Source organism: Pseudorasbora parva, chromosome 20 (assembly GCF_024679245.1).
Source record: "Pseudorasbora parva isolate DD20220531a chromosome 20, ASM2467924v1, whole genome shotgun sequence".
In the NCBI taxonomy this organism is placed as follows: domain Eukaryota; kingdom Metazoa; phylum Chordata; class Actinopteri; order Cypriniformes; family Gobionidae; genus Pseudorasbora; species Pseudorasbora parva.
Window position 1 is genome coordinate 21,787,488 of NC_090191.1, and position 13,832 is coordinate 21,801,319.

At 40.0% G+C, this 13,832-nt stretch overlaps 1 protein-coding gene across 2 annotated transcripts in view; it reads right to left on the reverse strand.

Moving 5' to 3' along the window:
- Positions 1-4,575, reverse strand: part of prkcq (protein kinase C, theta) — a 30,223-nt gene extending 25,648 nt beyond the window's left edge. Inside the window, exon 1 of one of the 2 annotated variants that reach the window (XM_067427036.1) lies at positions 4,445-4,575. The gene's annotated coding sequence lies outside the window, so the exon portion shown is untranslated. The remainder of the gene's footprint in view (positions 1-4,444) is intronic. The other variant, XM_067427037.1, reaches the window with a different exon arrangement.
- Positions 4,576-13,832: the final 9,257 nt, after the last annotated feature.

Here is a 13,832-nt window from a genome sequence, read left to right on the forward strand (position 1 = left end):
AAAACGTGCAAAAAAATTCAAAATGTTCCATTGGCAATGAACTGAAATGTGTTTAAGTTGATTATTAACTGGAAATAAATACAGTATAAAATAATAATAATAATTATATATATATATATATATATATATATATATATACCGGATGGTAGTGAGGTTTAGGGGGGGGGGTGAGTGTAATGTAGGCCAGTAAGAGCTGTGCATGTAAACCTCACTCCCCAGCCCCCAAGCGTTAGTGACCAGCGATAACATCTGCGGTCTTTAGTGTCATTTTTAGGGTGCCCACCTCCCACGCCAGAGACCCTGATTCGAATCTCGCTCAAAGTGGGTCGAGTAGGACTGGTTACATAAACAGTACTTTAAAGATCCCATTCTGATATCCTTTTAAGTCTTTAGTTTTTTAGACCTTTTTTTTTTTCTTGTTGTTTCATGTAAAACAAATCTTGCAAGGATACCAGACTTACTCATTTGTTAGGAATTAGGACTGCACAACGATATCAAGATGATGTGTGCATCCCCGATAGACATATCGCAGAATGTGCAACGTCAAATATTGGGATCGTAGTTGGATCAGTATGGACCAGACACCACAGTTCATAATGCACGTGATTCTCTGATTATTTGCAATGTTTAAAAGTCATAGAAAAAAAGTTTATCATTTGCACTGCCAGTTTAAACTATCAAACATTAACTCAAAGATGGCATGCAAAACCAAATTTCACTCTCTTTCCGCATCTAGGCTATATGTGCTTAAAAGGACATATACACTTAAAATGATGTCAAAATGCCCGTCTCTGCAAGTATTCTCATAAACAGTCGCGTATGGCTTACGTGAACATTAACAATTGAGAATGAAAACAGGTGTGTATTATTATATTGGATCTGTGCATTTGGTCTTAAAGTGACAGTGGCCTAATATTCATTCTGCTTTCGGTGTCATTAATGTTAATCAAACAACAAAATGCAAAGAGAAAATCACTTTTGTAGCTTTAAAGCTACACTGTGTGATATTTTCCCCCATCTAGTGGTGTAAAGGTATATGACCATCCAGTGATAATAGTTTCTGTTCCTCTCAATTCTTATTTTGTTTTAACTCCTACGGTGGCCTATTTTGTCCAAGATTAACATGGCAATCCCCCTCTTCACATTCGACATGGTGCCATCGAGTGTTAAAACGCGAAAGGCGAAGCTTGAATTCACGGGTATGTCCCTCTTTGGCTAATGTACTTTCAAGATGGAGGGGCAACATGGCGACCGGCATTCGAACCCCTCACCCGTATGTATTTTCAATGGCATATTATAAACTTACGAGAGTACTTTATTACTTGAAAGAAGTAAATATACATTAATGATCACATATATTTTTGAAAGAACTAAGTGTTTTAGCTAAGAATAAACTAAAAAAGTTACACAGTGTAGCTTTAACAAAGATTAATTATATTTAATATATACAGTGAAGACTATGCAGTGTTATTTTGCATTTGATTATTCAATTACCTGAAAAACATAAAGCACTGCTTATTTAATTTGTATTTTTGTTCTATTGTGGTCTATGCTTGTAATTTGTTTATAATTTTCTATGCAGATTTCCTTCCCTAAAATCACCCCCCAACCATTCTAGAATGATTCATTATTTCCAAATAGAGTTATTTAAGCCATCTGGTGAAATTGTTTCCATATCGCAATATATACAGCAGAAAAACTTAAATATCACAATGCCGTTTTTCCCCCAATAATGTATTATGAATAAATCTTTTGATTTGTATTTATCTTTTTCCAAATAAAAAATATATAATCGGAGGAAGTACCATTTGTTTTCAGTATTTAATTCACACGAGTATCCAAAATAGCTACCACAATTTAAATATATACACTACCATTCAAAAGTTTGTGGTCAATAAGTTTAATCGATACTTAAATTAATATTAATAAGACATTTATAATGTTACAAAATGTTTAGATTTCAAATAAATGCTGTTCTTGAGTCCTGATAAATGGTTCTTAGTTTCCACAAAAATATTAATCAGCACAAGTGTTTACAACATTGATAATAGTAAGATATGTTTTTTGAGCAGCAAATCAGCTTATTAGAAGGATCATGTGACAATGAAGCCATTACAGGAGTAAATTGAAAGAAAACTGTTTAAATAATTATTAATTTCTTTATTATTATTATTATTATTTTATTTTATTTTTTTTACATTTTTTTATGTTTTGCATTAGAGCTTAAGAGATACAATACATTTTTAACCCAACATTTGGGTTTGTCTATATTTGTCCCAAAATTGGGTTAAAACAATTCAGTATCCAAATTTGCACACTTTTTTTCATTAATTCATTCAGTGGACTATAGTGGAGTAATGTAGGTAATAGTAAGGGGGCGTTTTCAGATACAGCCTGGGTGTTGGGAAAGGCAGACATACAGAACCTGGACTGTTTCCCACATCAGTTTGAAACAATGCAAGCCCAGTTTTAACAGCTTTGTAAATTCAAAAACAGTGCATTTATCTGAGAGGTAAAGAGACACCTGCATTTTTTGAAATCAAACAAGACAGGGAAGTGTGTTCAGAACTATAATGTGGTGTCTATTAAGAGTCCATGAAAAAGCAGATCTTCTCATACAACACCATTGTTCCATAATATTCTAAGACAAAGAGCATAACTATATATAGTCTTAACTTGCGATTCTAATTGTTAGGGTTAAAAAGACAAAGTAAAGATGAAAAACTAAAAAACAACACATTCACAACAGTTTTTCCACAGCCTTTGCATTCAAACCAAGCTGTTACTCATGCTGGTTTCGACTTATTCTTGGACATGTTTGTATGTTGCAGTATTTTTAACCCATGGTTTTCTCTCACATGGCTGTTGAAATAACATGCCACCTTCCACAAACTGTTATCGCATCATATTTTAGGTTACCTTTGTAAAAACCACTGAACAGTACAACTTTCATCCACCTTTTCTATGAAAATATTGGATTAGCATCAATCATAATGGAACGTATTATAATAAACCTTTCCCTTTTTTAAAGTATAGCTTTAGAAATGATTGAAGTGACCGGTTTTAAGTTAAATCATGTAACCCTGACATCATTTGTGCTCTTGGTTGAAGTGTGGTTGGAAAATGCAGTCTGATTGTGAGTAAGATGTTCCAGCGCCCGACATTTGCAGTTCCTCTAATTCACACATACTGTCATACCACAGAAGGTACTTAGTATGTTCATATCTGTCTTGTTATTTTTATTGATAATTTTTCTAGTGAAGCCTATATTTTTATTATGAATGGTGGAGCACTATACATATTACACACTGGGGTTTGTTGCGTGTTAATATACAGTACAACACTTTAAAATATATATTAAACACATCACCTTTGTGTAAACTAGCCTGTTCAAAATGCACATAATCCTTCAGAAAATTGGATTCTTTGACAATAATGCTGTGGTTTCCAAGCAATTACTGGCAAATAAGAGTCAAGTGACATTTTTTTCTTCTGAGGAAAATACAACAGTGTCCTAGAAGAGATCTCAATGCCTCAAACTGAGCTCAGATTTGACAAGATACCAAAGAAATCTCAATATGAATGTTTTTAGTAAATTCCTGTGACTATTATTGCACAAGTCAACGATTGTCTCATTTATTAGGAGAAAAATGTCAATTTAAAGTGAACTGTAGTGTAACTTAATTCTCCCGAGATTTGAAAGCGAAATATTTGAGCAACAACCTCTCTTGAAACCTATAAAGGGCTTCACCTCTGTGGGTAGAAATTACATCTTGGTAGGAAAGACTAAAGCCACCACAACTCAGAATGTCAACAACTGACTTAGAATAGAGCGAAATAGCCAAAAGTGCTCAGATAAGGGATAAACAAGCCCTCAATCCTTCTATAGAATGAAAATCCAGGCTTATGCTTTGAACGGCAACACACGCTCGTGATCCACAGCTTTTACTACACTTGTGTGGGCAATGTTAGAGAAAACTGTGAGGAAAACATTCTCCTTTTAACCGAAGACGGAATCGTATTGATACATCCCACACATGGTGTTTTAAAAGATCACATCAGATTATGTTTAAAGAAAACCAAGTTCTTGAACACAAAGATAACTTGTACACTGTTTTCTTCTGTTTTGTGGTTTCCTGCAACTGCCACACGAACAGCCAGAGCAAACCCAATTGGAAAAGGTTGCATAATATATGTGATGGTGCTTTAACATATTATTAGTGCATTTTTAGACAACAGTTAATTTGCTTATAGTAGTCAGCAGTTACATCAGCAGCACTGGCAGCCAGTGTGTTTCTCCTATACCTATTATTATCCTTGCAGTAGGCTACGTGTCGGTTATTAGAGTTAGTTATTTAAACTAAGCTTAAAATTGACCTAAAGTCTCATAGGCTATATAAAGTAAAGATAATAAAAAAATAAAATAAAATAAAAAAGCACTTACCCAGAGGAGCTGAGAGCAGCGCAGCGGTTCAATTCAGAACTCTGAAAGTATACGCCTGCTCATGGAACTTCTAGACCGTCAGGTTCAGGCTGCGCGCGCATCACACCTCTCATCATCATCACACACCAAAGGAAGCAGAAAATGCAAGTGCTCTGCGGTTTGAAAAAAAAAAAAATGCAGTTTGCTACCTGCAAAAAAATATAGGTCAGCGTCTTTTACTGGAATATGGAATAAAAAGCTCAAAAGTTCGTTTTGTTAATGTTTTTGTAGTATGGATAGACGTAGCCTAAATACTGCATACAACGTGTTTTGTTGCCTGCTTTATTTTCTAATTAGCCTAGTATCAATAATTAGTTGTTATTATTATTAAGAAGCAAGGGAGCGTTGTCGAATGCTACATTGTTACATTTTCTTGTCATATTTCAGCAAACAAAGACCTGTTTTCTGTCTGCTTTTTCTTTTTTCCTTTTCTCAACGAATTAGTCAAACCGGTTTAGTAAAACGCATTGAAATGGTTCGCGATTCTTTCTGAATGATTCGAACTGCTCACTGACAAAGGGAATCGTTTATATATGAAGCTATTTATAGCTACTGCGTAGTCAATATGAGTTTACAAAAAATATTTTAAATGATAGTTAGAGAGGATGCTAGTAGCCTACAGAAATTTGATGGACAATTTGATAGACACAATAGCAATAACTGTTCTGTTTCGGAGATGTTTCTTTCTAATAACATGTATTAAAGAATACATTACAGCTGACTATTTATCATATTTGATGTTTATTTTTAACTAGGCTAGACTACCCTAAAACACTGTTTCTATCGTGTTTATCCGGCACAAAAACATTACAGAGTGAACGAAAATCCTTGATATGTAAATTCAACTTTGACTGCTGATTGGAGTCGGTGGGTCGTTTTTTGAACCGGTTCTTTGAAACCAAACTGTAGCAGGTGACTGATCTGCCAGCAGGTGGCGCTAAATTACAAAAAAAGTGCTGAAAAGCTTTTCAGAAGATATAATTTCATAATTTATACCATTTTTTCTAAGTGTTTACTGATCGAAAAACAATAATTTATTTTATTTTATCTTGTTCATTTTATTTTTATTTTATTGATAATATGAGTAAAATAAATTATAACATGTGTATATATAGTTGCCATATTGATATGGCACAATTTATCATGAGCAAATAGTGTTTGAGAAACATTGTATTTTATCTTGTTATTGTATTTTATTAATAAAGCAATATAATTGGAGTGAAAAAAAATATAAAACGTGTATAAGGTGCATGTTGATATGGCACAATTTATCAGCATTAGCAAATACTGTTTGAGAAACATTTATTATTATTTTTTTATTTTTTGTATTTTTTTTTATTGATGAAGTAACACAATTTGAGTAAAATAAATTATGAAACATGTATAAAGGTGCATATTTACATGGCACAATTTATGAGCAAATACTGTTTGATAAACTTTTATTTTTATTTATTTCTATATTTTTATTTTATTTTATTTTATTGCTAAAGCAACATAAATTGAGTAAAATAAATTATGAAACATGTATAAATGTGCATAATTGTTATGGCACTATTTATCAGCATGAGACAATACTGTTTGAGAAACGTATTTTATTTATATTTAATTTAATTTAATAATTTTTTTATATATATTTTATTGATAAAGCAACACAATTTTAGTAAAATAAATTATGAAATGTGTGTGTGTGTATATATATATATATATATATATATATATATATATATATATATATATATATATATATATATATATATATATATATATATATATATATATATAGTTGCCGTAGTGATATAGCATGTGCAAATACTGTTTAAGATACTTTTTTTTTAAATCAGCCTGCAACAAGATGGTGTGGATATGCTGTATGTATACTGTAACTATATTGCTGTTAAAGTAGCTAGAAACATAAAATAAAGTAGGTATTTCATGTTATAAACCGCTAAATGATACCCATTTAGCCAGTCACAGATGAAGGATTGATTTGTATGGTGCATTTTTTGTAGTAGTAGCCATGCATGGAAAGGAAAACGTGATGAACTGTGGAGGATTTTAAATTTATTTTATTTGGGTGGGGGTGGAGGGGGGGGGGGGAGTAAGTGACATTAAAGAGTGAGAGAGATGAAGGAGAAATAGGGAGGGGTTGAAATATGGGGGGATGGGACGGAGAGTAAGAAAATTGTAATTGTTGCGTTGCATCAGGGAACGTGCCTTCACTTTATATTTCTGTTACCATGGAAACCTGTGAGGGAGCTGGCGGATGTCTGGGAGACCCCCAGCGAAAGTCCTTCACACTCTTTCTCTCTCTCACACACACACACACACACACACACACACACACACACACACACACACACACACACACACACACAGAGATAGAAAGAGAGCGAGAGAAATCCTGTGTGGTTGTGTGGGCATGTCTGAATAAATTTCATTTTAATTATTTGAATGGAATCCAAAGCTTTGGGAAGAAGCGATTGTTGTGTCTGTTATTTAGATTTATGATCAAATCCCACGGATTTGCCAAAAGCCCTACTTAATCTCAGTGTGTAGCTAGTTAATAAAAGCTCCGGGGAAATTAACTCATCTCTTAATTTTATTTTATCTAATGAGATTGATTTACACCAATTATGATAGAATGAAACACTGACTGTGGAATATGACTGTGAAACATTCTTTAGATAATGATCGAGATGACAGGTATTTTGATTGCTAGCGTCACTTTAATCTTTTTTCTTTCTCTGAATATACCAGAGCTATCTCTGTCAAATGATTTGTATATCACATGGATACTTACATTCATGTTTCATAAATTGAAGTACAAAATTCATAATTCCAAAATAAAACCTTAGATTTTTTTTTATTTTACTTTACAACACTTTACATGATACTTAAATTTAAAATTCAGTTGTTTCCAAACAGTTTTTTTTCTCTTGACCTATTATATTTAATAATTGAGTCAATAATTGAACAACATATTTGCATATTCACGTTTCTCTTATGTTGATCTCATTATATGACACATTTAAAATCTGTTCACTAAAAAATATCTAATTTTATCACAACTTAATTTAATTGTGTTCAAACAACCTAATATATTTAAAATATTAGGAAGTTTACTTTATTAATTTGTGTTAAAACTAAATTTAATATTTTTGCTGACATAACTAATTGGGCATTGGATCTGTAGTTCCCAGCATGCCTTGCAAGGGACGGCATTAAGAGTAGATGATGATGATGATGATGATGATGATGATGATGATGATGAATGAAACTGCTTATAATTGATTTTCCAATTATTATTTTTTGACAAGTCTAAAAAAGTAATGTTATATGTATAAAAAATATAATTTAAACTGTATTTGCATGAATTACTTTTTTTATAAGTTAGAACTACACACATTAATTGGATGGAAAACTTGCCCTCAGTTAAATTGAGTTTGTCCAAGGTCACATGACATGCAGATATAAAAATAAAATATTTGATATTGTTAGTGTGTGTGGATTTGTTTTCATTTATTTGTTTTAATTTGTCATTTTAATGATTTAATTAACCATTAGTTTTTAATGAACTCACAAACCCCCTGCAGTTCCCGAACCCTGCACTCAAAAAATAACTAATTGAGTGAAGTCACCATGATGGAGATCAGTGTTTGCTTTAGTTGGGCTCTTGACCCTTGACTGTGTAATATTAGTGTGTTTCTGGCTGCTTTGTCTTTGTGAGACACATTTGTTATGGAACACAAAGTCCAGAGAAAAAAATCATCAAGTGATGTTGTTTATTAATTGATAATGATAATAACACCATCATGTATTGGCAGAATCCATGATTGCCAGAATCCATCTCATACAGAGTCTAATGCTCTGGTTGTCAAAGTGGTTATTAATAGTTTTGAAGTATTAATAATAATAGCCATGAGATCCTTCACTGTTATGTGAATTGAACTTTTTTTTTTTTTATGTGCATGAAATGTTTAAATCTATGGCATTAGTTAGACATACAGAGATAACAAGAATCCGCGTATGAATCTCTACAATAGTGACAAAAAAAACAAACAAAAAAAAAACATTCCGATAAACAGATCAACAAGCTACAAAAACATCAGAACAAAACAGCAAAAGTAAAAGCAAATAGTAAGAATCAAAGAAAATTAGTTACAATTCAGGTGCATAATTTATTCATGCCGCAATGCACATTGTGGACCCAATGCACCCAATTAAGTTGATTTAACTCAATTGATTTGTTCCCTCAATTCAATTGAGTAATGAAGTCTCCCAAAACTTGTATATTTAAGTTCACTTAACTTGGTGCTCACGTTCACTGTACTTATATTGTTAAGTTCACCAAAGGGGGAACAGAAGTTCAGTATGCTGGGTACAACCAATCAAAACTTTCCCATGGGTCCCAACATGCATTGCGGCATGAATAAATTATGCATCCGAATTGTAACAAATTTTCTTTGATTCTTACTATTTGCTTTTACTTTTGCTGTTTTGTTCTGATGTTTTTGTTGCTTGTTTTATTTTCAGAGTGGATCTTTTTATCATATTTTTTTGTCACCATTGTAGAGATTTATACACAGATTCTTGATGTCTGTGTGTGTCTAATTAATGTAGTAGATTTAAACATTTTGTGTACATTAAAAAAAAGAAGGAAAAAAAGTTCAATTTCCACAACAGTGAATGATCTCATGGCTATTATTATTAATATTTCAAAGTTATTAATAACCACTTTGACAACCAGAGCATTAGACTCTGCATGAGATCATGGATTCTCCCAATACATGATGATGTTATTATCATTATCAATTAATAAACAACATCACTTGATGACATTTTCTGTTGACTTTTTGTTCAATGTGTATCACAAACACAAAGCAGCCAGAAACACACTAATATTACACAGTCAAGGGTCAAGAGCCCAACTAAAGCAAACACTGATCTCCATCATGGTGACTTCCAACAAAACTATTATTTTCATTAAAACAGAAATAAAGTAAATCTGGTTGAGTTAGTTCACATATTATTGTTAGGTTTAGTAAAAATTTTACTTACCAAATTCAAGATTGCACACAATGAAAAAGTCTATCTTAAAGGGGGGGGGGTGAAATGCTGTTTCATGCATACTGAGCTTTTTACACCTTTAAAGACTTGGATTCCCATCCTAAACATAGACAAAGTTTCAAAAACTAATGTTGGACGTTTGATAGAGTATTTCTGTGTCAAAAATACTCCTTCCGGTTTCTCATAAGTTTCGGCGAGTTTTTTTCGAGTATGGGTCTACTTGACGTTAAATAGATCGGAAGGTCCTTGTATGGGCCGTACGGGCTCTTCTCCCGGTAGGGTGAGCGTGCACGTAACTAGAGGGAGAGAGAGGAAATGCACGGCGTAAACAGTCTCTCAGGTGCAGATTCAGTCGTCCGTGAACACTTATGACGCGCCGCGCTCCACTTTATTCCTATGGGTGACGTCGAGCGACTTCAACGCTTCAGCACAGCATTCCGGGAAGGCAGCGCTGCATTTGAACCGATTTGAACGCAGAAATGACGGGAAGCTTCAAGGCATCGCTTCAGTCGCGTCGCAAAGTGGATTTCCACGGTCACTGCTGTCACAGGACTTCACCAAATCATACCAAAGAAGTGTGTTTTTGACAGAGCGGTCCCAGCGATAAAGGTTCGGTCCTTGGAAGCAGCCGGTGAGTAGATCAACTTCAAATGTCTCTGCTATTGGCTACCGTCGCATGAGTAAACATCAGTAAACGATACGATCGCGTGCTTCGTCATTCAAATGCGCTAACGGTTACTCCATTGTTGTTCTGTATAACGTTACACTAGTCTGACTCTGACGTGCAAAACCGTTTTGCTTGCTACCTCTAAGGTCTAACGTTAGTCACATACAATAGTCCATAAACCAAATCATGTCCTCATAAACTGCACGTAAAGACACACAAAGGCCCCTAAATACAGTACATACCACAGAGACGGACATCCTGATGTTGCCGTTTCTCCTGTTCAATTTATTTCTGCCTCAGATTTGATTGTGGATCATTATCTGTATTAGCTGAGATAGCATGGGTTTCTCCACGCTTGAGGACATCACCGCTTTGTGCACATTCGTCATTCTTTAGCTCCGCCCACACGATACGCCTCCAGGTGCTCGGTTTTTTCCGGAAAGACTCGGTACAGCCCATATTTCTTTTATAAATATGATAAAACTAAAGACTTTTCGGAGATATGAAGGATGCAATACTACTCTATAGGTACTCAAGATTGACATGAGATTGACTGAAACTGAGTGTTTCACCCCCCCTTTAATTTGAATCAGCAACATTATATATATATATATTATATATATATATATATATATATATATATATATATATATATATATATATATATATATATATATTGTGACGGGGTGAAGAAGTACACGACACAGGAGGGCAGGTGAATTTCCCCGAAGGGTGGATTTATTGAACAAAGTGAAAGTGAAAGTGCGTTGAGTGCGGTGCTCCGTGCTCGGTGTGGTCTCTTCTTGCGTCCTCGGTGCTCGCGGTGATCTGGATCCGTGCTCAGAGTGAGTGCTGGCCGTCACACGCTGCTCTCTGGAGGGAGAATGGAGACAACAGTTAGCCGAGTCTTCTGGAGACATCTCTCACCTCTTTGGGCGGCGGGCAGGCTTATAAAGCCGCCCGCTGATGAGTTGCAGCTGTGACGGCTCAGCCTGTGATGAGCGGGTGCAGGTGTTCCCGCCTTGTTTCCAGGGCGACGCTGATGAGCGCTCGGGACACTTGTCACACTCCCCCCCCCTAAGCGACGTCCTGGTCCTGCGGAGAAGTGGGGAAACTGGGGGGGGTTGGGGAGTGGAGCCTGACAGACCTGCGAAAGCTGACCACATCCGGGAAAGACCATCGGCGTTGGCGTTGGCCGTCCCGGCACGATGTTGGACGGTGAAGTTGAAGTCCTGGAGCGCCAGGAACCACCGCGTCACCCTGGCATTCGTCTCCTTGGCCCGGGCCATCCATTGTAGTGGTGCGTGGTCAGTGGTCAGGGTGAAGTGGCGGCCCAGGAGGTAATACCGGCGCTCCAGGACTGCCCACTTGACGGCCAACGCCTCCCGTTCCACGGTTGCGTAGCGCTGTTCTGCTGGGGTCAGCTTTCGGCTAATGTAGATCACCGGGTGTTCCTCGCCGTCGGTGACCTGGGAGAGGACGGCTCCCAACCCGGTGTCGGAGGCGTCCGTTTGCAGCAGGAAGGGGCTATTGAAGTCGGGCGCTCGTAGGACCGGTGCCGAGGTGAGGGCCGACTTGATGCGGTGGAAGGCCGCCTCCGCCTCGGTGCTCCACTGGGTCTTCTCTGGCTGCCCCTTCCTGGTCAGGTCTGTCAGGGGAGAGGCTAAGGAGGAGAAGTCAGGGATAAAGCACCGATAGTAACCCGCCAACCCCAAAAAGGCTCGTACCTGCGTCTTCGTGGCGGGACGGGGAGCGGAGAGAATCGCCGAGACCTTCTTTTCCTGGGGTCGGATCAGGCCCCGTCCCACCTGGTAGCCGAGGTACTTGGCCTCCGCGAGTCCTAGGTGGCATTTCCGGGGGTTGGCGGTCAGCCCAGCCCGACGTAACTCCGACAGCACCTTCCGCAGCCGGTCCAGGTGGTCCTCCCAGGTCTCGGAGTGTACCACCACGTCATCCAAGTAGGCCGCCGCGTAGGCTTGGTGGGGTCGGAGCAGGATGTCCATGAGCCGCTGGAAGGTGGCGGGTGCTCCGTGCAGGCCGAAAGGGAGGACGCGGTATTGCCAGTGGCCGCTCGGAGTGGAGAAGGCTGTCTTTGGCTTGGCCTGAGCGGAGAGGGGTACCTGCCAATACCCTTTCGTGAGGTCGAGGGTGGAGATGTACCGCGCCCTCCCCAGGCGGTCCAGCAGCTCATCTACGCGGGGCATGGGATAGCCGTCAAACTCCGAGACCTCGTTGAGCCGACGGAAGTCGTTGCAGAAGCGGAAGGTGCCATCGGGCTTTGGGACCATCACAATCGGGCTGGACCACGGGCTGCGTGATGGTTCGATGACCCCTAACCTCAACATCTCCTGTACCTCTGCCTCAATGGCGTGTCGCCGAGCCTCCGGAACACGGTAGGGCCGCTGCCGAACGACGACTCCTGGGGCCGTCCGGACGTCGTGCTCCAGGACGTGAGTCCGCCCGGGGCGAGGGGAGAACACCGCAGAAAACTGACTGACCAGGTGTTGCAGCTCCGACTTTTGGGCCGCCGACAGTTGGGGGTCCATGTCTACCATCACAGGTGGGGAGTCCGTGAACGCGGAGAGCTGGGGCCCGGTGACCTTCAGGAGGTTGATGTGGTACAGCTGGTCGGCTCTCCTCTTCCCAGGCTGCCGGACCCGGTAGGTGACGGGCCCGACCTTCTCGGCGACCGTGAAGGGACCCTGCCAGGTGGCCAAGAATTTACAGGCGGCGGTCGGGACCAGGACCAAGACATGGTCCCCGCGCTGGAACTCTCTGGGTTGGGCGGCCCGGTCGTAGTGCCTCCGTTGGGCCTGCTGGGCTTTGGCCAGGTGCTCCCGGACAATGGGCATCACGCGGTCGATCCTGTCGCGCATCTGCCGCACGTGTTCGATCGTGGAACGGTGTACCCCCGGTTGTTGCTCCCAGGCCTCCTTGGCCACGTCGAGCAGTCCGCGGGGTTGCCGGCCGAAGAGGAGCTCAAACGGGGTGAAGCCGGTGGACGCTTGGGGGACTTCCCGGATGCCACAGAGGACGTAGGGCAGCATCTTGTCCCAGTCCCGCGGGTCTTCGGCGGCCACCCGCCGCAGCATCTGCTTGAGCGTCTGGTTGAACCGCTCGACGAGGCCGTCGGTCTGGGGGTGGTACACCGTTGTGCGGAGCTGTTGGACCTTCAGGAGCCTGCAGAGATCTGCCATCATCCGGGACATGAACGGGGTGCCCTGGTCAGTCAGAATCTGGGCGGGGATGCCCACCCGGCTACACAGAAGGAAGAGCTCCTGGGGGATGGCCTTGGTGGTGGCTTTCCGGAGGGGAATGGCCTCTGGGTAGCGGGTGGCATAGTCCACGATGACGAGGATGTGTTCGAACCCCCGGGCGGACTTCGGCAGCGGTCCCACCAGATCCATTCCGATTCGCTCGAAGGGCACCTCTATGATGGGCAGCGGAATCAGCGGGCTGGGGGGAGGAACTCGTGGCGATGTCCGCTGGCAGGTGGGGCAGGCTTGGCAGAAGCGCTTCACCTCGGCCTCCAGGCCGGGCCAGTGGAAGCGATCTCGGATCCGTTGGATGGTGTTCTGAGCCCCGAGGTGGCCTGCCATGGGGTGTGCGTGGGCG